This window comes from Lissotriton helveticus, chromosome 8, assembly GCF_964261635.1.
Source record: "Lissotriton helveticus chromosome 8, aLisHel1.1, whole genome shotgun sequence".
In the NCBI taxonomy this organism is placed as follows: Eukaryota; Metazoa; Chordata; class Amphibia; order Caudata; family Salamandridae; genus Lissotriton; species Lissotriton helveticus.
The window spans coordinates 1,394,732,891-1,394,756,582 of NC_136069.1; positions in this window are offsets into that span (position 1 = coordinate 1,394,732,891).

Below are 23,692 nucleotides of genomic sequence, written 5' to 3' on the forward strand. Positions count from 1 at the left end.
TGGAACCGGCACAATCAGGCACAAAACCAAAATATAGGCAGCACAGTACAATTGAGCAGAACGTTGCAGCGTGCTTTGGCAGACTAGCGCTACGATGATATGCAAATTAGCAATCAGGAAATAGACAAGGCAGCGCAGCACAACAGAGCAGATTTTTCAAGCGCAATATGTCGATCTAGCGCTACAAAAGTATTCAATTAGTGATCAGGAAATAGAAGGTGTGGGGGCAAGGCGAGCAAGCAGGCAGTAGTCTGGCAGTAGGCGCTACGATACCAATTCGGCCAGCAGGGCAGGGAGCAGCGTGAGGAGCGAACGCTTCTGAAGAAATCAGGACGGTCACAGCGTTACAGCTGGAGAGTGGAGGCTGACTATCAGTGGGAGGGAGGAGCAGCTGGGAGGCGCGAGCGGGGTGGAGAGCCGGGCAGGGAGGTACAACAACAACAACAAAAACAAAATGGCAGCAAGCCAAAAGCGAAAGAGGATTGGGGCACAATATAGAAGAAACGCGATGTGAATACCAGTGGAACCGGCACAATCAGGCACAAAACCAAAATATAGGCAGCACAGTACAATTGAGCAGAACGTTCCAGCGCACTTTGGCAGACTAGCGCTACGATGATATGCAAATTAGCAATCAGGAAATAGACAAGGCAGCGCAGCACAACAGAGCAGATTTTTCAAGTGCAATATGTTGATCTAGCGCTACGAAAGTATTCAATTAGTGATCAGGTGATAGAAGGTGTGGGGGCAAGGCGAGCAAGCAGGCAGTAGTCTGACAGTAGGCGCTACGATACCAATTCGGCCAGCAGGGCAGGGAGCAGCGTGAGGAGCGACCGCTTCTGAAGAAATCAGGACGGTCACAGCGTTACAGCAGGAGAGTGGAGGCTGACTATCAGTGGGACGGAGGAGCAGCTGGGAGGCGGGAGCGGGGTGGAGAGCCGGGCAGGGAGGTACAACAACAACAACAAAAACAAAATGGCAACAAGCCAAAAGCGAAAGAGGATTGGGGCACAATATAGAAGAAACGCGATGTGAATACCAGTGGAACCGGCATAATCAGGCACAAAACCAAAATATAGGCAGCACAGTACAATTGAGCAGAACGTTGCAGCGCGTTTTGGCAGACTAGCGCTACGATGATATGCAAATTAGCAATCAGGAAATAGACAAGGCAGCGCAGCACAACAGAGCAGATTTTTCAAGCGCAATATGTCGATCTAGCGCTACGAAAGTATTCAATTAGTGATCAGTAAATAGAAGGTGTGGGGAAAGGCGAGCAAGCAGGCAGTAGTCTGGCAGTAGGCGCTACGATACCAATTCGGCCAGCAGGGCAGGGAGCAGCGTGAGGAGCGACTGCTTCTGAAGAAATCAGGACGGTCACAGCGTTACAGCGGGAGAGTGGAGGCTGACTATCAGTGGGAGGGAGGAGCAGCTGGGAGGCGGGAGCGGGGTGGAGAGCCGGGCAGGGAGGTACAACAACAACAACACAAACAAAATGGCAGCAAGCCAAAAGCGAAAGAGGATTGGGGCACAATATAGAAGAAACGCGATGTGAATACCAGTGGAACCGGCACAATCAGGCACAAAACCAAAATATAGGCAGCACAGTACAATTGAGCAGAACGTTGCAGCGCGCTTTGGCAGACTAGCGCTACGATGATATGCAAATTAGCAATCAGGAAATAGACAAGGCAGCGCAGCACAACAGAGCAGATTTTTCAAGCGCAACATGTCGATCTAGCGCTACGAAAGTATTCAATTAGTGATCAGGAAATAGAAGGTGTGGGGGCAAGGCGAGCAAGCAGGCAGTAGTCTGGCAGTAGGCGCTACGATACCAATTCGGCCAGCAGGGCAGGGAGCAGCGTGAGGAGCGACCGCTTCTGAAGAAATCAGGACGGTCACAGCGTTACAGCGGGAGAGTGGAGGCTGACTATCAGTGGGAGGGAGGAGCAGCTGGGAGGCGGGAGCGGGGTGGAGAGCCGGGCAGGGAGGTACAACAACAACAACAAAAACAAAATGGCAGCAAGCCAAAAGCGAAAGAGGATTGGGGCACAATATAGAAGAAACGCGATGTGAATACCAGTGGAACCGGCACAATCAGGCACAAAACCAAAATATAGGCAGCACAGTACAATTGAGCAGAACGTTGCAGCGTGCTTTGGCAGACTAGCGCTACGATGATATGCAAATTAGCAATTAGGAAATAGACAAGGCAGCGCAGCACAACAGAGCAGATTTTTCAAGCGCAATATGTCGATCTAGCGCTACAAAAGTATTCAATTAGTGATCAGGAAATAGAAGGTGTGGGGGCAAGGCGAGCAAGCAGGCAGTAGTCTGGCAGTAGGCGCTACGATACCAATTCGGCCAGCAGGGCAGGGAGCAGCGTGAGGAGCGAACGCTTCTGAAGAAATCAGGACGGTCACAGCGTTACAGCTGGAGAGTGGAGGCTGACTATCAGTGGGAGGGAGGAGCAGCTGGGAGGCGGGAGCGGGGTGGAGAGCCGGGCAGGGAGGTACAACAACAACAACAAAAACAAAATGGCAGCAAGCCAAAAGCGAAAGAGGATTGGGGCACAATATAGAAGAAACGCGATGTGAATACCAGTGGAACCGGCACAATCAGGCACAAAACCAAAATATAGGCAGCACAGTACAATTGAGCAGAACGTTCCAGCGCACTTTGGCAGACTAGCGCTACGATGATATGCAAATGAGCAATCAGGAAATAGACAAGGCAGCGCAGCACAACAGAGCAGATTTTTCAAGTGCAATATGTCGATCTAGCGCTACGAAAGTATTCAATTAGTGATCAGGTGATAGAAGGTGTGGGGGCAAGGCGAGCAAGCAGGCAGTAGTCTGACAGTAGGCGCTACGACACCAATTCGGCCAGCAGGGCAGGGAGCAGCGTGAGGAGCGACCGCTTCTGAAGAAATCAGGACGGTCACAGCGTTACAGCAGGAGAGTGGAGGCTGACTATCAGTGGGACGGAGGAGCAGCTGGGAGGCGGGAGCGGGGTGGAGAGCCGGGCAGGGAGGTACAACAACAACAACAAAAACAAAATGGCAACAAGCCAAAAGCGAAAGAGGATTGGGGCACAATATAGAAGAAACGCGATGTGAATACCAGTGGAACCGGCACAATCAGGCACAAAACCAAAATATAGGCAGCACAGTACAATTGAGCAGAACGTTGCAGCGCGTTTTGGCAGACTAGCGCTACGATGATATGCAAATTAGCAATCAGGAAATAGACAAGGCAGCGCAGCACAACAGAGCAGATTTTTCAAGCGCAATATGTCGATCTAGCGCTACGAAAGTATTCAATTAGTGATCAGTAAATAGAAGGTGTGGGGAAAGGCGAGCAAGCAGGCAGTAGTCTGGCAGTAGGCGCTACGATACCAATTCGGCCAGCAGGGCAGGGAGCAGCGTGAGGAGCGACTGCTTCTGAAGAAATCAGGACGGTCACAGCGTTACAGCGGGAGAGTGGAGGCTGACTATCAGTGGGAGGGAGGAGCAGCTGGGAGGCGGGAGCGGGGTGGAGAGCCGGGCAGGGAGGTACAACAACAACAACACAAACAAAATGGCAGCAAGCCAAAAGCGAAAGAGGATTGGGGCACAATATAGAAGAAACGCGATGTGAATACCAGTGGAACCGGCACAATCAGGCACAAAACCAAAATATAGGCAGCACAGTACAATTGAGCAGAACGTTGCAGCGCGCTTTGGCAGACTAGCGCTACGATGATATGCAAATTAGCAATCAGGAAATAGACAAGGCAGCGCAGCACAACAGAGCAGATTTTTCAAGCGCAACATGTCGATCTAGCGCTACGAAAGTATTCAATTAGTGATCAGGAAATAGAAGGTGTGGGGGCAAGGCGAGCAAGCAGGCAGTAGTCTGGCAGTAGGCGCTACGATACCAATTCGGCCAGCAGGGCAGGGAGCAGCGTGAGAAGCGACCGCTTCTGAAGAAATCAGGACGGTCACAGCGTTACAGCGGGAGAGTGGAGGTTGACTATCAGTGGGAGGGAGGAGCAGCTGGGAGGCGGGAGCGGGGTGGAGAGCCGGGCAGGGAGGTACAACAACAACAACAAAAACAAAATGGCAGCAAGCCAAAAGCGAAAGAGGATTGGGGCACAATATAGAAGAAACGCGATGTGAATACCAGTGGAACCGGCACAATCAGGCACAAAACCAAAATATAGGCAGCACAGTACAATTGAGCAGAACGTTGCAGCGCGCTTTGGCAGACTAGCGCTACGATGATATGCAAATTAGCAATCAGGAAATAGACAAGGCAGCGCAGCACAACAGAGCAGATTTTTCAAGTGCAATATGTCGATCTAGCGCTACGAAAGTATTCAATTAGTGATCAGTAAATAGAAGGTGTGGGGGCAAGGCGAGCAAGCAGGCAGTAGTCTGGCAGTAGGCACTACGATACTAATTCGGCCAGCAGGGCAGGGAGCAGCGTGAGGATTGACTGCTTCTGAAGAAATCAGGACGGTTACAGCGGGAGAGTGGAGGCTGACTATCAGTGGGAGGGAGGAGCAGCTGGGAGGCGGGAGCGGGGTGGAGAGCCGGGCAGGGAGGTACAACAACAACAACAAAAACAAAATGGCAGCAGGCCAAAAGCGAAAGAGGATTGGGGCACAATATAGAAGAAACGCGATGTGAATACCAGTGGAACCGGCACAATCAGGCACAAAACCAAAATATAAGCAGCACAGTACAATTGAGCAGAACGTTGCAGCGCGCTTTGGCAGACTAGCGCTACGATGATATGCAAATTAGCAATCAGGAAATAGACAAGGCAGCGCAGCACAACAGAGCAGATTTTTCAAGCGCAATATGTCGATCTAGCGCTACGAAAGTATTCAATTAGTGATCAGGAAATAGAAGGTGTGGGGGCAAGGCGAGCAAGCAGGCAGTAGTCTGGCAGTAGGCGCTACGATACCAATTCGGCCAGCAGGGCAGGGAGCAGCGTGAGGAGCGACCGCTTCTGAAGAAATCAGGACGGTCACAGCGTTACAGCGGGAGAGTGGAGGCTGACTATCAGTGGGAGGGAGGAGCAGCTGGGAGGCGGGAGCGGGGTGGAGAGCCGGGCAGGGAGGTACAACAACAACAACAAAAACAAAATGGCAACAAGCCAAAAGCGAAAGAGGATTGGGGCACAATATAGAAGAAACGCGATGTGAATACCAGTGGAACCGGCACAATCAGACACAAAACCAAAATATAGGCAGCACAGTACAATTGAGCAGAACGTTGCAGCGTGCTTTGGCAGACTAGCGCTACGATGATATGCAAATTAGCAATCAGGAAATAGACAAGGCAGCGCAGCACAACAGAGCAGATTTTTCAAGCGCAATATGTCGATCTAGCGCTACAAAAGTATTCGATTAGTGATCAGGAAATAGAAGGTGTGGGGGCAAGGCGAGCAAGCAGGCAGTAGTCTGGCAGTAGGCGCTACGATACCAATTCGGCCAGCAGGGCAGGGAGCAGCGTGAGGAGCGAACGCTTCTGAAGAAATCAGGACGGTCACAGCGTTACAGCGGGAGAGTGGAGGCTGACTATCAGTGGGAGGGAGGAGCAGCTGGGAGGCGGGAGCGGGGTGGAGAGCCGGGCAGGGAGGTACAACAACAACAACAAAAACAAAATGGCAGCAAGCCAAAAGCGAAAGAGGATTGGGGCACAATATAGAAGAAACGCGATGTGAATACCAGTGGAACCGGCACAATCAGGCACAAAACCAAAATATAGGCGGCACAGTACAATTGAGCAGAACGTTGCAGCACACTTTGGCAGACTAGCGCTACGATGATATGCAAATTAGCAATCAGGAAATAGACAAGGCAGCGCAGCACAACAGAGCAGATTTTTCAAGCGCAATATGTCGATCTAGCGCTACGAAAGTATTCAATTAGTGATCAGGTGATAGAAGGTGTGGGGGCAAGGCGAGCAAGCAGGCAGTAGTCTGACAGTAGGCGCTACGATACCAATTCGGCCAGCAGGGCAGGGAGCAGCGTGAGGAGCGACCGCTTCTGAAGAAATCAGGACGGTCACAGCGTTACAGCGGGAGAGTGGAGGCTGACTATCAGTGGGACGGAGGAGCAGCTGGGAGGCGGGAGCGGGGTGGAGAGCCGGGCAGGGAGGTACAACAACAACAACAAAAACAAAATGGCAACAAGCCAAAAGCGAAAGAGGATTGGGGCACAATATAGAAGAAACGCGATGTGAATACCAGTGGAACCGGCACAATCAGGCACAAAACCAAAATATAGGCAGCACAGTACAATTGAGCAGAACGTTGCAGCGCGCTTTGGCAGACTAGCGCTACGATGATATGCAAATTAGCAATCAGGAAATAGACAAGGCAGCGCAGCACAACAGAGCAGATTTTTCAAGTGCAATATGTCGATCTAGCGCTACGAAAGTATTCAATTAGTGATCAGTAAATAGAAGGTGTGGGGGCAAGGCGAGCAAGCAGGCAGTAGTCTGGCAGTAGGCGCTACGATACCAATTCGGCCAGCAGGGCAGGGAGCAGCGTGAGGAGCGACTGCTTCTGAAGAAATCAGGACGTCACAGCGTTACAGCGGGAGAGTGGAGGCTGACTATCAGTGGGAGGGAGGAGCACCTGGGAGCGGGGTGGAGAGCCGGGCAGGGAGGTACAACAACAACAACAAAAACAAAATGGCAGCAAGCCAAAAGCGAAAGAGGATTGGGGCACAATATAGAAGAAACACGATGTGAATACCAGTGGAACCGGCACAATCAGGCACAAAACCAAAATATAGGCAGCACAGTACAATTTAGCAGAACGTTGCAGCGCGCTTTGGCAGACTAGCGCTACGATGATATGCAAATTAGCAATCAGGAAATAGACAAGGCAGCGCAGCACAACAGAGCAGATTTTTCAAGCGCAACATGTCGATCTAGCGCTACGAAAGTATTCAATTAGTGATCAGGAAATAGAAGGTGTGGGGGCAAGGCGAGCAAGCAGGCAGTAGTCTGGCAGTAGGCGCTACGATACTAATTCGGCCAGCAGGGCAGGGAGCAGCGTGAGGAGCGACCGCTTCTGAAGAAATCAGGACGGTCACAGCGTTACAGCGGGAGAGTGGAGGCTGACTATCAGTGGGAGGGAGGAGCAGCTGGGAGGCGGGAGCGGGGTGGAGAGCCGGGCAGGGAGGTACAATAACAACAACAAAAACAAAATGGCAGCAAGCCAAAAGCGAAAGAGGATTGGGGCACAATATAGTAGAAACGCGATGTGAATACCAGTGGAACCGGCACAATCAGGCACAAAACCAAAATATAGGCAGCACAGTACAATTGAGCAGAACGTTGCAGCGCGCTTTGGCAGACTAGCGCTACGATGATATGCAAATTAGCAATCAGGAAATAGACAAGGCAGCGCAGCACAACAGAGCAGATTTTTCAAGCGCAATATGTCGATCTAGCGCTACGAAAGTATTCAATTAGTGATCAGTAAATAGAAGGTGTGGGGAAAGGCGAGCAAGCAGGCAGTAGTCTGGCAGTAGGCGCTACGATACCAATTCGGCCAGCAGGGCAGGGAGCAGCGTGAGGAGCGACTGCTTCTGAAGAAATCAGGACGTCACAGCGTTACAGCGGGAGAGTGGAGGCTGACTATCAGTGGGAGGGAGGAGCAGCTGGGAGGCGGGAGCGGGGTGGAGAGCCGGGCAGGGAGGTACAACAACAACAACACAAACAAAATGGCAGCAAGCCAAAAGCGAAAGAGGATTGGGGCACAATATAGAAGAAACGCGATGTGAATACCAGTGGAACCGGCACAATCAGGCACAAAACCAAAATATAGGCAGCACAGTACAATTGAGCAGAACGTTGCAGCGCGCTTTGGCAGACTAGCGCTACGATGATATGCAAATTAGCAATCAGGAAATAGACAAGGCAGCGCAGCACAACAGAGCAGATTTTTCAAGCGCAACATGTCGATCTAGCGCTACGAAAGTATTCAATTAGTGATCAGGAAATAGAAGGTGTGGGGGCAAGGCGAGCAAGCAGGCAGTAGTCTGGCAGTAGGCGCTACGATACCAATTCGGCCAGCAGGGCAGGGAGCAGCGTGAGAAGCGACCGCTTCTGAAGAAATCAGGACGGTCACAGCGTTACAGCGGGAGAGTGGAGGCTGACTATCAGTGGGAGGGAGGAGCAGCTGGGAGGCGGGAGCGGGGTGGAGAGCCGGGCAGGGAGGTACAACAAAAACAACAAAAACAAAATGGCAGCAAGCCAAAAGCGAAAGAGGATTGGGGCACAATATAGAAGAAACGCGATGTGAATACCAGTGGAACCGGCACAATCAGGCACAAAACCAAAATATAGGCAGCACAGTACAATTGAGCAGAACGTTGCAGCGCGCTTTGGCAGATTAGCGCTATGATGATATGCAAATTAGCAATCAGGAAATAGACAAGGCAGCGCAGCACAACAGAGCAGATTTTTCAAGCGCAACATGTCGATCTAGCGCTACGAAAGTATTCAATTAGTGATCAGGAAATAGAAGGTGTGGGGGCAAGGCGAGCAAGCAGGCAGTAGTCTGGCAGTAGGCGCTACGATACCAATTCGGCCAGCAGGGCAGGGAGCAGCGTGAGAAGCGACCGCTTCTGAAGAAATCACAACGGTCACAGCGTTACAGCGGGAGAGTGGAGGCTGACTATCAGTGGGAGGGAGGAGCAGCTGGGAGGCGGGAGCGGGGTGGAGAGCCGGGCAGGGAGGTACAACAACAACAACAAAAACAAAATGGCAGCAAGCCAAAAGCGAAAGAGGATTGGGGCACAATATAGAAGAAACGCGATGTGAATACCAGTGGAACCGGCACAATCAGGCACAAAACCAAAATATAGGCAGCACAGTACAATTGAGCAGAACGTTGCAGCGCGCTTTGGCAGACTAGCGCTACGATGATATGCAAATTAGCAATCAGGAAATAGACAAGGCAGCGCAGCACAACAGAGCAGATTTTTCAAGTGCAATATGTCGATCTAGCGCTACGAAAGTATTCAATTAGTGATCAGTAAATAGAAGGTGTGGGGGCAAGGCGAGCAAGCAGGCAGTAGTCTGGCAGTAGGCACTACGATACTAATTCGGCCAGCAGGGCAGGGAGCAATGTGAGGAGCGACTGCTTCTGAAGAAATCAGGACGGTTACAGCGGGAGAGTGGAGGCTGACTATCAGTGGGAGGGAGGAGCAGCTGGGAAGCGGGAGCGGGGTAGAGAGCCGGGCAGGGAGGTACAACAACAACAACAAAAACAAAATGGCAGCAAGCCAAAAGCGAAAGAGGATTGGGGCACAATATAGAAGAAACGCGATGTGAATACCAGTGGAACCGGCACAATCAGGCACAAAACCAAAAAATAGGCAGCACAGTACAATTGAGCAGAACGTTGCAGCGCGCTTTGGCAGACTAGCGCTACGATGATATGCAAATTAGCAATCAGGAAATAGACAAGGCAGCGCAGAACAACAGAGCAGATTTTTCAAGCGCAATATGTCGATCTAGCGCTACGAAAGTATTCAATTAGTGATCAGGAAATAGAAGGTGTGGGGGCAAGGCGAGCAAGCAGGCAGTAGTCTGGCAGTAGGCGCAACGATACCAATTCGGCCAGCAGGGCAGGGAGCAGCGTGAGGAGCGACCGCTTCTGAAGAAATCAGGACGGTCACAGCATTACAGCGGGAGAGTGGAGGCTGACTATCAGTGGGAGGGAGGAGCAGCTGGGAGGCGGGAGCGGGGTGGAGAGCCGGGCAGGGAGGTACAACAACAACAACAAAAACAAAATGTCAGCAAGCCAAAAGCGAAAGAGGATTGGGGCACAATATAGAAGAAACGCGATGTGAATACCAGTGGAACCGGCACAATCAGGCACAAAACCAAAATATAGGCAGCACAGTACAATTGAGCAGAACGTTGCAGCGCGCTTTGGCAGACTAGCGCTACAATGATATGCAAATTAGCAATCAGGAAATAGAAAAGACAGCGCAGCACAACAGAGCTGATTTTTCAAGCGCAATATGTCCATCTAGCGCTACGAAAGTATTCAATTAGTGATCAGGAAATAGAAGGTGTGGGGGCAAGGCGAGCAAGCAGGCAGTAGTCTGGCAGTAGGCGCTACGATACCAATTCGGCCAGCAGGACAGGGAGCAGCGTGAGGAGCGACCGCTTCTGAAGAAATCAGGACGGTCACAGCGTTACAGCGGGAGAGTGGAGGCTGACTATCAGTGGGAGGGAGGAGCAGCTGGGAGGCGGGAGCGGGGTGGAGAGCCGGGCAGGGAGGTACAACAACAACAACAAAAACAAAATGGCAGCAAGCCAAAAGCGAAAGAGGATTGGGGCACAATATAGAAGAAACGCGATGTGAATACCAGTGGAACCGGCACAATCAGGCACAAAACCAAAATATAAGCAGCACAGTACAATTGAGCAGAACGTTGCAGCGCGCTTTGGCAGACTAGCGCTACGATGATATGCAAATTAGCAATCAGGAAATAGACAAGGCAGCGCAGCACAACAGAGCAGATTTTTCAAGCGCAATATGTCGATCTTGCGCTACGAAAGTATTCAATTAGTGATCAGGAAATAGAAGGTGTGGGGGCAAGGCGAGCAAGCAGGCAGTAGTCTGGCAGTAGGCGCTACGATACCAATTCGGCCAGCAGGGCAGGGAGCAGCGTGAGGAGCGACTGCTTCTGAAGAAATCAGGACGTCACAGCGTTACAGCGGGAGAGTGGAGGCTGACTATCAGTGGGAGGGAGGAGCACCTGGGAGCGGGGTGGAGAGCCGGGCAGGGAGGTACAACAACAACAACAACAAAAACAAAATGGCAGCAAGCCAAAATCGAAAGAGGATTGGGGCACAATATAGAAGAAACGCGATGTGAATACCAGTGGAACCGGCACAATCAGGCACAAAACCAAAATATAGGCAGCACAGTACAATTGAGCAGAACGTTGCAACGCGCTTTGGCAGACCAGCGCTACGATGATATTCAAATTAGCAATCAGGAAATAGACAAGGCAGCGCAGCACAACAGAGCAGATTTTTCAAGCGCAATATGTCGATCTAACGCTACGAAAGTATTCAATTAGTGATCAGTGAATAGAAGGTGTGGGGAAAGGCGAGCAAGCAGGCAGTAGTCTGGCAGTAGGCGCTACGATACCAATTCGGCCAGCAGGGCAGGGAGCAGCGTGAGGAGCGACTGCTTCTGAAGAAATCAGGACGGTCACAGCGTTACAGCGGGAGAGTGGAGGCTGACTATCAGTGGGATGGAGGAGCAGCTGGGAGGCGGGAGCGGGGTGGAGAGCCGGGCAGGGAGGTACAACAAAAACAGAATGGCAGCAAGCCAAAAGCAAAAGAGGATTGGGGCACAATATAGAAGAAACGCGATGTGAATACCAGTGGAACCGGCACAATCAGGCACAAAACCAAAATATAGGCAGCACAGTACAATTGAGCAGAACGTTGCAGCGCGCTTTGGCAGACTAGCGCTACGATGATATGCAAATTAGCAATCAGGAAATAGACAAGGCAGCGCAGCACAACAGAGCAGATTTTTCAAGCGCAATATGTCGATCTAGCGCTACGAAAGTATTCAATTAGTGATCAGTAAATAGAAGGTGTGGGGGCAAGGCGAGCAAGCAGGCAGTAGTCTGGCAGTAGGCGCTACGATACCAATTCGGCCAGCAGGGCAGGGAGCAGCGTGAGGAGCGACTGCTTCTGAAGAAATCAGGACGTCACAGCGTTACAGCGGGAGAGTGGAGGCTGACTATCAGTGGGAGGGAGGAGCACCTGGGAGCGGGGTGGAGAGCCGGGCAGGGAGGTACAACAACAACAACACAAACAAAATGGCAGCAAGCCAAAAGCGAAAGAGGATTGGGGCACAATATAGAAGAAACGCAATGTGAATACCAGTGGAACCGGCACAATCAGGCACAAAACCAAAATATAGGCAGCACAGTAGAATTGAGCAGAACGTTGCAGCGCGCTTTGGCAGACTAGCGCTACGATGATATGCAAATTAGCAATCAGGAAATAGACAAGGCAGCGCAGCACAACAGAGCAGATTTTTCAAGCGCAACATGTCGATCTAGCGCTACGAAAGTATTCAATTAGTGATCAGGAAATAGAAGGTGTGGGGGCAAGGCGAGCAAGCAGGCAGTAGTCTGGCAGTAGGCGCTACGATACCAATTCGGCCAGCAGGGCAGGGAGCAGCGTGAGAAGCGACCGCTTCTGAAGAAATCAGGACGGTCACAGCGTTACAGCGGGAGAGTGGAGGCTGACTATCAGTGGGAGGGAGGAGCAGCTGGGAGGCGGGAGCGGGGTGGAGAGCCGGGCAGGGAGGTACAACAAAAACAACAAAAACAAAATGGCAGCAAGCCAAAAGCGAAAGAGGATTGGGGCACAATATAGAAGAAACGCGATGTGAATACCAGTGGAACCGGCACAATCAGGCACAAAACCAAAATATAGGCAGCACAGTACAATTGAGCAGAACATTGCAGCGCGCTTTGGCAGATTAGCGCTATGATGATATGCAAATTAGCAATCAGGAAATAGACAAGGCAGCGCAGCACAACAGAGCAGATTTTTCAAGCGCAACATGTCGATCTAGCGCTACGAAAGTATTCAATTAGTGATCAGGAAATAGAAGGTGTGGGGGCAAGGCGAGCAAGCAGGCAGTAGTCTGGCAGTAGGCGCTACGATACCAATTCGGCCAGCAGGGCAGGGAGCAGCGTGAGGAGCGACTGCTTCTGAAGAAATCAGGACGGTCACAGCGTTACAGCGGGAGAGTGGAGGCTGACTATCAGTGGGAGGGAGGAGCAGCTGGGAGGCGGGAGCGGGGTGGAGAGCCGGGCAGGGAGGTACAACAACAACAACACAAACAAAATGGCAGCAAGCCAAAAGCGAAAGAGGATTGGGGCACAATATAGAAGAAACGCGATGTGAATACCAGTGGAACCGGCACAATCAGGCACAAAACCAAAATATAGGCAGCACAGTACAATTGAGCAGAACGTTGCAGCGCGCTTTGGCAGACTAGCGCTACGATGATATGCAAATTAGCAATCAGGAAATAGACAAGGCAGCGCAGCACAACAGAGCAGATTTTCAAGCGCAACATGTCGATCTAGCGCTACGAAAGTATTCAATTAGTGATCAGGAAATAGAAGGTGTGGGGGCAAGGCGAGCAAGCAGGCAGTAGTCTGGCAGTAGGCGCTACGATACCAATTCGGCCAGCAGGGCAGGGAGCAGCGTGAGAAGCGACCGCTTCTGAAGAAATCACAACGGTCACAGCGTTACAGCGGGAGAGTGGAGGCTGACTATCAGTGGGAGGGAGGAGCAGCTGGGAGGCGGGAGCGGGGTGGAGAGCCGGGCAGGGAGGTACAACAACAACAACAAAAACAAAATGGCAGCAAGCCAAAAGCGAAAGAGGATTGGGGCACAATATAGAAGAAACGCGATGTGAATACCAGTGGAACCGGCACAATCAGGCACAAAACCAAAATATAGGCAGCACAGTACAATTGAGCAGAACGTTGCAGCGCGCTTTGGCAGACTAGCGCTACGATGATATGCAAATTAGCAATCAGGAAATAGACAAGGCAGCGCAGCACAACAGAGCAGATTTTTCAAGTGCAATATGTCGATCTAGCGCTACGAAAGTATTCAATTAGTGATCAGTAAATAGAAGGTGTGGGGGCAAGGCGAGCAAGCAGGCAGTAGTCTGGCAGTAGGCACTACGATACTAATTCGGCCAGCAGGGCAGGGAGCAATGTGAGGAGCGACTGCTTCTGAAGAAATCAGGACGGTTACAGCGGGAGAGTGGAGGCTGACTATCAGTGGGAGGGAGGAGCAGCTGGGAAGCGGGAGCGGGGTAGAGAGCCGGGCAGGGAGGTACAACAACAACAACAAAAACAAAATGGCAGCAAGCCAAAAGCGAAAGAGGATTGGGGCACAATATAGAAGAAACGCGATGTGAATACCAGTGGAACCGGCACAATCAGGCACACAACCAAAAAATAGGCAGCACAGTACAATTGAGCAGAACGTTGCAGCGCGCTTTGGCAGACTAGCGCTACGATGATATGCAAATTAGCAATCAGGAAATAGACAAGGCAGCGCAGAACAACAGAGCAGATTTTTCAAGCGCAATATGTCGATCTAGCGCTACGAAAGTATTCAATTAGTGATCAGGAAATAGAAGGTGTGGGGGCAAGGCGAGCAAGCAGGCAGTAGTCTGGCAGTAGGCGCAACGATACCAATTCGGCCAGCAGGGCAGGGAGCAGCGTGAGGAGCGACCGCTTCTGAAGAAATCAGGACGGTCACAGCATTACAGCGGGAGAGTGGAGGCTGACTATCAGTGGGAGGGAGGAGCAGCTGGGAGGCGGGAGCGGGGTGGAGAGCCGGGCAGGGAGGTACAACAACAACAACAAAAACAAAATGTCAGCAAGCCAAAAGCGAAAGAGGATTGGGGCACAATATAGAAGAAACGCGATGTGAATACCAGTGGAACCGGCACAATCAGGCACAAAACCAAAATATAGGCAGCACAGTACAATTGAGCAGAACGTTGCAGCGCGCTTTGGCAGACTAGCGCTACAATGATATGCAAATTAGCAATCAGGAAATAGAAAAGGCAGCGCAGCACAACAGAGCTGATTTTTCAAGCGCAATATGTCGATCTAGCGCTACGAAAGTATTCAATTAGTGATCAGGAAATAGAAGGTGTGGGGGCAAGGCGAGCAAGCAGGCAGTAGTCTGGCAGTAGGCGCTACGATACCAATTCGGCCAGCAGGACAGGGAGCAGCGTGAGGAGCGACCGCTTCTGAAGAAATCAGGACGGTCACAGCGTTACAGCGGGAGAGTGGAGGCTGACTATCAGTGGGAGGGAGGAGCAGCTGGGAGGCGGGAGCGGGGTGGAGAGCCGGGCAGGGAGGTACAACAACAACAACAAAAACAAAATGGCAGCAAGCCAAAAGCGAAAGAGGATTGGGGCACAATATAGAAGAAACGCGATGTGAATACCAGTGGAACCGGCACAATCAGGCACAAAACCAAAATATAAGCAGCACAGTACAATTGAGCAGAACGTTGCAGCGCGCTTTGGCAGACTAGCGCTACGATGATATGCAAATTAGCAATCAGGAAATAGACAAGGCAGCGCAGCACAACAGAGCAGATTTTTCAAGCGCAATATGTCGATCTTGCGCTACGAAAGTATTCAATTAGTGATCAGGAAATAGAAGGTGTGGGGGCAAGGCGAGCAAGCAGGCAGTAGTCTGGCAGTAGGCGCTACGATACCAATTCGGCCAGCAGGGCAGGGAGCAGCGTGAGGAGCGACTGCTTCTGAAGAAATCAGGACGTCACAGCGTTACAGCGGGAGAGTGGAGGCTGACTATCAGTGGGAGGGAGGAGCACCTGGGAGCGGGGTGGAGAGCCGGGCAGGGAGGTACAACAACAACAACAAAAACAAAATGGCAGCAAGCCAAAATCGAAAGAGGATTGGGGCACAATATAGAAGAAACGCGATGTGAATACCAGTGGAACCGGCACAATCAGGCACAAAACCAAAATATAGGCAGCACAGTACAATTGAGCAGAACGTTGCAACGCGCTTTGGCAGACCAGCGCTACGATGATATTCAAATTAGCAATCAGGAAATAGACAAGGCAGCGCAGCACAACAGAGCAGATTTTTCAAGCGCAATATGTCGATCTAACGCTACGAAAGTATTCAATTAGTGATCAGTGCATAGAAGGTGTGGGGAAAGGCGAGCAAGCAGGCAGTAGTCTGGCAGTAGGCGCTACGATACCAATTCGGCCAGCAGGGCAGGGAGCAGCGTGAGGAGCGACTGCTTCTGAAGAAATCAGGACGGTCACAGCGTTACAGCGGGAGAGTGGAGGCTGACTATCAGTGGGATGGAGGAGCAGCTGGGAGGCGGGAGCGGGGTGGAGAGCCGGGCAGGGAGGTACAACAACAACAACAAAAACAGAATGGCAGCAAGCCAAAAGCAAAAGAGGATTGGGGCACAATATAGAAGAAACGCGATGTGAATACCAGTGGAACCGGCACAATCAGGCACAAAACCAAAATATAGGCAGCACAGTACAATTGAGCAGAACGTTGCAGCGCGCTTTGGCAGACTAGCGCTACGATGATATGCAAATTAGCAATCAGGAAATAGACAAGGCAGCGCAGCACAACAGAGCAGATTTTTCAAGCGCAATATGTCGATCTAGCGCTACGAAAGTATTCAATTAGTGATCAGTAAATAGAAGGTGTGGGGGCAAGGCGAGCAAGCAGGCAGTAGTCTGGCAGTAGGCGCTACGATACCAATTCGGCCAGCAGGGCAGGGAGCAGCGTGAGGAGCGACTGCTTCTGAAGAAATCAGGACGTCACAGCGTTACAGCGGGAGAGTGGAGGCTGACTATCAGTGGGAGGGAGGAGCACCTGGGAGCGGGGTGGAGAGCCGGGCAGGGAGGTACAACAACAACAACAAAAACAAAATGGCAGCAAGCCAAAAGCGAAAGAGGATTGGGGCACAATATAGAAGAAACACGATGTGAATACCAGTGGAACCGGCACAATCAGGCACAAAACCAAAATATAGGCAGCACAGTACAATTGAGCAGAACGTTGCAGCGCGCTTTGGCAGACTAGCGCTACGATGATATGCAAATTAGCAATCAGGAAATAGACAAGGCAGCGCAGCACAACAGAGCAGATTTTTCAAGCGCAACATGTCGATCTAGCGCTACGAAAGTATTCAATTAGTGATCAGGAAATAGAAGGTGTGGGGGCAAGGCGAGCAAGCAGGCAGTAGTCTGGCAGTAGGCGCTACGATACCAATTCGGCCAGCAGGGCAGGGAGCAGCGTGAGAAGCGACCGCTTCTGAAGAAATCAGGACGGTCACAGCGTTACAGCGGGAGAGTGGAGGCTGACTATCAGTGGGAGGGAGGAGCAGCTGGGAGGCGGGAGCGGGGTGGAGAGCCGGGCAGGGAGGTACAACAAAAACAAAATGGCAGCAAGCCAAAAGCGAAAGAGGATTGGGGCACAATATAGAAGAAACGCGATGTGAATACCAGTGGAACCGGCACAATCAGGCACAAAACCAAAATATAGGCAGCACAGTACAATTGAGAAGAACGTTGCAGCGCGCTTTGGCAGACTAGCGCTACGATGATATGCAAATTAGCAATCAGGAAATAGACAAGGCAGCGCAGCACAACAGAGCAGATTTTTCAAGCGCAACATGTCGATCTAGCGCTACGAAAGTATTCAATTAGTGATCAGGAAATAGAAGGTGTGGGGGCAAGGCGAGCAAGCAGGCAGTAGTCTGGCAGTAGGCGCTACGATACCAATTCGGCCAGCAGGGCAGGGAGCAGCGTGAGAAGCGACCGCTTCTGAAGAAATCACAACGGTCACAGCGTTACAGCGGGAGAGTGGAGGCTGACTATCAGTGGGAGGGAGGAGCAGCTGGGAGGCGGGAGCGGGGTGGAGAGCCGGGCAGGGAGGTACAACAACAACAACAAAAACAAAATGGCAGCAAGCCAAAAGCGAAAGAGGATTGGGGCACAATATAGAAGAAACGCGATGTGAATACCAGTGGAACCGGCACAATCAGGCACAAAACCAAAATATAGGCAGCACAGTACAATTGAGCAGAACGTTGCAGCGCGCTTTGGCAGATTAGCGCTACGATGATATGCAAATTAGCAATCAGGAAATAGACAAGGCAGCGCAGCACAACAGAGCAGATTTTTCAAGTGCAATATGTCGATCTAGCGCTACGAAAGTATTCAATTAGTGATCAGTAAATAGAAGGTGTGGGGGCAAGGCGAGCAAGCAGGCAGCAGTCTGGCAGTAGGCACAACGATACTAATTCGGCCAGCAGGGCAGGGAGCAATGTGAGGAGCGACTGCTTCTGAAGAAATCAGGACGGTTACAGCAGGAGAGTGGAGGCTGACTATCAGTGGGAGGGAGGAGCAGCTGGGAAGCGGGAGCGGGGTAGAGAGCCGGGCAGGGAGGTACAACAACAACAACAAAAACAAAATGGCAGCAAGCCAAAAGCGAAAGAGGATTGGGGCACAATATAGAAGAAACGCGATGTGAATACCAGTGGAACCGGCACAATCAGGCACAAAACCAAAAAATAGGCAGCACAGTACAATTGAGCAGAACGTTGCAGCGCGCTTTGGCAGACTAGCGCTACGATGATATGCAAATTAGCAATCAGGAAATAGACAAGGCAGCGCAGAACAACAGAGCAGATTTTTCAAGCGCAATATGTCGATCTAGCGCTACGAAAGTATTCAATTAGTGATCAGGAAATAGAAGGTGTGGGGGCAAGGCGAGCAAGCAGGCAGTAGTCTGGCAGTAGGCGCAACGATACCAATTCGGCCAGCAGGGCAGGGAGCAGCGTGAGGAGCGACCGCTTCTGAAGAAATCAGGACGGTCACAGCATTACAGCGGGAGAGTGGAGGCTGACTATCAGTGGGAGGGAGGAGCAGCTGGGAGGCGGGAGCGGGGTGGAGAGCCGGGCAGGGAGGTACAACAACAACAACAAAAACAAAATGTCAGCAAGCCAAAAGCGAAAGAGGATTGGGGCACAATATAGAAGAAACGCGATGCGAATACCAGTGGAACCGGCACAATCAGGCACAAAACCAAAATATAGGCAGCACAGTACAATTGAGCAGAACGTTGCAGCGCGCTTTGGCAGACTAGCGCTACAATGATATGCAAATTAGCAATCAGGAAATAGAAAAGGCAGCGCAGCACAACAGAGCTGATTTTTCAAGCGCAATATGTCGATCTAGCGCTACGAAAGTATTCAATTAGTGATCAGGAAATAGAAGGTGTGGGGGCAAGGCGAGCAAGCAGGCAGTAGTCTGGCAGTAGGCGCTACGATACCAATTCGGCCAGCAGGACAGGGAGCAGCGTGAGGAGCGACCGCTTCTGAAGAAATCAGGACGGTCACAGCGTTACAGCGGGAGAGTGGAGGCTGACTATCAGTGGGAGGGAGGAGCAGCTGGGAGGCGGGAGCGGGGTGGAAAGCCGGGCAGGGAGGTACAACAACAACAACAAAAACAAAATGGCAGCAAGCCAAAAGCGAAAGAGGATTGGGGCACAATATAGAAGAAACGCGATGTGAATACCAGTGGAACCGGCACAATCAGGCACAAAAACCAAAATATAGGCAGCACAGTACAATTGAGCAGAACGTTGCAGCGAGCTTTGGCAGACTAGCGCTACGATGATATGCAAATTAGCAATCAGGAAATAGACAAGGCAGCGCAGCACAACAGAGCAGATTTTTCAAGTGCAATATGTCGATCTAGCGCTACGAAAGTATTCAATTAGTGATCAGTAAATAGAAGGTGTGGGGGCAAAGTGAGGAAGCAGGCAGTAGTCTGGCAGTAGGCACTACGATACTAATTCGGCCAGCAGGGCAGGGAGCAGCGTGAGGAGCGACTGCTTCTGAAGAAATCAGGACGTCACAGCGTTACAGCGGGAGAGTGGAGGCTGACTATCAGTGGGAGGGAGGAGCACCTGGGAGCGGGGTGGAGAGCCGGGCAGGGAGGTACAACAACAACAACAAAAACAAAATGGCAGCAAGCCAAAATCGAAAGAGGATTGGGGCACAATATAGAAGAAACGCGATGTGAATACCAGTGGAACCGGCACAATCAGGCACAAAACCAAAATATAGGCAGCACAGTACAATTGAGCAGAACGTTGCAACGCGCTTTGGCAGACCAGCGCTACGATGATATTCAAATTAGCAATCAGGAAATAGACAAGGCAGCGCAGCACAACAGAGCAGATTTTTCAAGTGCAATATGTCGATCTAACGCTACGAAAGTATTCAATTAGTGATCAGTGAATAGAAGGTGTGGGGAAAGGCGAGCAAGCAGGCAGTAGTCTGGCAGTAGGCGCTACGATACCAATTCGGCCAGCAGGGCAGGGAGCAGCGTGAGGAGCGACTGCTTCTGAAGAAATCAGGACGGTCACAGCGTTACAGCGGGAGAGTGGAGGCTGACTATCAGTGGGATGGAGGAGCAGCTGGGAGGCGGGAGCGGGGTGGAGAGGCGGGCAGGGAGGTACAACAACAACAACAGAAACAAAATGGCAGCAAGCCAAAAGCGAAAGAGGATTGGGGCACAATATAGAAGAAACGCGATGTGAATACCAGTGGAACCGGCACAATCAGGCACACAACCAAAAAATAGGCAGCACAGTACAATTGAGCAGAACGTTGCAGCGCGCTTTGGCAGACTAGCGCTACGATGATATGCAAATTAGCAATCAGGAAATAGACAAGGCAGCGCAGAACAACAGAGCAGATTTTTCAAGCGCAATATGTCGATCTAGCGCTACGAAAGTATTCAATTAGTGATCAGGAAATAGAAGGTGTGGGGGCAAGGCGAGCAAGCAGGCAGTAGTCTGGCAGTAGGCGCAACGATACCAATTCGGCCAGCAGGGCAGGGAGCAGCGTGAGGAGCGACCGCTTCTGAAGAAATCAGGACGGTCACAGCATTACAGCGGGAGAGTGGAGGCTGACTATCAGTGGGAGGGAGGAGCAGCTGGGAGGCGGGAGCGGGGTGGAGAGCCGGGCAGGGAGGTACAACAACAACAACAAAAACAAAATGTCAGCAAGCCAAAAGCGAAAGAGGATTGGGGCACAATATAGAAGAAACGCGATGTGAATACCAGTGGAACCGGCACAATCAGGCACAAAACCAAAATATAGGCAGCACAGTACAATTGAGCAGAACGTTGCAGCGCGCTTTGGCAGACTAGCGCTACAATGATATGCAAATTAGCAATCAGGAAATAGAAAAGGCAGCGCAGCACAACAGAGCTGATTTTTCAAGCGCAATATGTCGATCTAGCGCTACGAAAGTATTCAATTAGTGATCAGGAAATAGAAGGTGTGGGGGCAAGGCGAGCAAGCAGGCAGTAGTCTGGCAGTAGGCGCTACGATACCAATTCGGCCAGCAGGACAGGGAGCAGCGTGAGGAGCGACCGCTTCTGAAGAAATCAGGACGGTCACAGCGTTACAGCGGGAGAGTGGAGGCTGACTATCAGTGGGAGGGAGGAGCAGCTGGGAGGCGGGAGCGGGGTGGAGAGCCGGGCAGGGAGGTACAACAACAACAACAAAAACAAAATGGCAGCAAGCCAAAAGCGAAAGAGGATTGGGGCACAATATAGAAGAAACGCGATGTGAATACCAGTGGAACCGGCACAATCAGGCACAAAACCAAAATATAAGCAGCACAGTACAATTGAGCAGAACGTTGCAGCGCGCTTTGGCAGACTAGCGCTACGATGATATGCAAATTAGCAATCAGGAAATAGACAAGGCAGCGCAGCACAACAGAGCAGATTTTTCAAGCGCAATATGTCGATCTTGCGCTACGAAAGTATTCAATTAGTGATCAGGAAATAGAAGGTGTGGGGGCAAGGCGAGCAAGCAGGCAGTAGTCTGGCAGTAGGCGCTACGATACCAATTCGGCCAGCAGGGCAGGGAGCAGCGTGAGGAGCGACTGCTTCTGAAGAAATCAGGACGTCACAGCGTTACAGCGGGAGAGTGGAGGCTGACTATCAGTGGGAGGGAGGAGCACCTGGGAGCGGGGTGGAGAGCCGGGCAGGGAGGTACAACAACAACAACAAAAACAAAATGGCAGCAAGCCAAAATCGAAAGAGGATTGGGGCACAATATAGAAGAAACGCGATGTGAATATCAGTGGAACCGGCACAATCAGGCACAAAACCAAAATATAGGCAGCACAGTACAATTGAGCAGAACGTTGCAACGCGCTTTGGCAGACCAGCGCTACGATGATATTCAAATTAGCAATCAGGAAATAGACAAGGCAGCGCAGCACAACAGAGCAGATTTTTCAAGCGCAATATGTCGATCTAACGCTACGAAAGTATTCAATTAGTGATCAGTGAATAGAAGGTGTGGGGAAAGGCGAGCAAGCAGGCAGTAGTCTGGCAGTAGGCGCTACGATACCAATTCGGCCAGCAGGGCAGGGAGCAGCGTGAGGAGCGACTGCTTCTGAAGAAATCAGGACGGTCACAGCGTTACAGCGGGAGAGTGGAGGCTGACTATCAGTGGGATGGAGGAGCAGCTGGGAGGCGGGAGCGGGGTGGAGAGCCGGGCAGGGAGGTACAACAACAACAACAAAAACAGAATGGCAGCAAGCCAAAAGCAAAAGAGGATTGGGGCACAATATAGAAGAAACGCGATGTGAATACCAGTGGAACCGGCACAATCAGGCACAAAACCAAAATATAGGCAGCACAGTACAATTGAGCAGAACGTTGCAGCGCGCTTTGGCAGACTAGCGCTACGATGATATGCAAATTAGCAATCAGGAAATAGACAAGGCAGCGCAGCACAACAGAGCAGATTTTTCAAGCGCAATATGTCGATCTAGCGCTACGAAAGTATTCAATTAGTGATCAGTAAATAGAAGGTGTGGGGGCAAGGCGAGCAAGCAGGCAGTAGTCTGGCAGTAGGCGCTACGATACCAATTCGGCCAGCAGGGCAGGGAGCAGCGTGAGGAGCGACTGCTTCTGAAGAAATCAGGACGTCACAGCGTTACAGCGGGAGAGTGGAGGCTGACTATCAGTGGGAGGGAGGAGCACCTGGGAGCGGGGTGGAGAGCCGGGCAGGGAGGTACAACAACAACAACAAAAACAAAATGGCAGCAAGCCAAAAGCGAAAGAGGATTGGGGCACAATATAGAAGAAACACGATGTGAATACCAGTGGAACCGGCACAATCAGGCACAAAACCAAAATATAGGCAGCACAGTACAATTGAGCAGAACGTTGCAGCGCGCTTTGGCAGACTAGCGCTACGATGATATGCAAATTAGCAATCAGGAAATAGACAAGGCAGCGCAGCACAACAGAGCAGATTTTTCAAGCGCAACATGTCGATCTAGCGCTACGAAAGTATTCAATTAGTGATCAGGAAATAGAAGGTGTGGGGGCAAGGCGAGCAAGCAGGCAGTAGTCTGGCAGTAGGCGCTACGATACTAATTCGGCCAGCAGGGCAGGGAGCAGCGTGAGGAGCGACCGCTTCTGAAGAAATCAGGACGGTCACAGCGTTACAGCGGGAGAGTGGAGGCTGACTATCAGTGGGAGGGAGGAGCAGCTGGGAGGCGGGAGCGGGGTGGAGAGCCGGGCAGGGAGGTACAACAACAACAACAAAAACAAAATGGCAGCAAGCCAAAAGCGAAAGAGGATTGGGGCACAATATAGTAGAAACGCGATGTGAATACCAGTGGAACCGGCACAATCAGGCACAAAACCAAAATATAGGCAGCACAGTACAATTGAGCAGAACGTTGCAGCGCGCTTTGGCAGACTAGTGCTACGATGATATGCAAATTAGCAATCAGGAAATAGACAAGGCAGCGCAGCACAACAGAGCAGATTTTTCAAGCGCAATATGTCGATCTAGCGCTACGAAAGTATTCAATTAGTGATCAGTAAATAGAAGGTGTGGGGAAAGGCGAGCAAGCAGGCAGTAGTCTGGCAGTAGGCGCTACGATACCAATTCGGCCAGCAGGGCAGGGAGCAGCGTGAGGAGCGACTGCTTCTGAAGAAATCAGGACGGTCACAGCGTTACAGCGGGAGAGTGGAGGCTG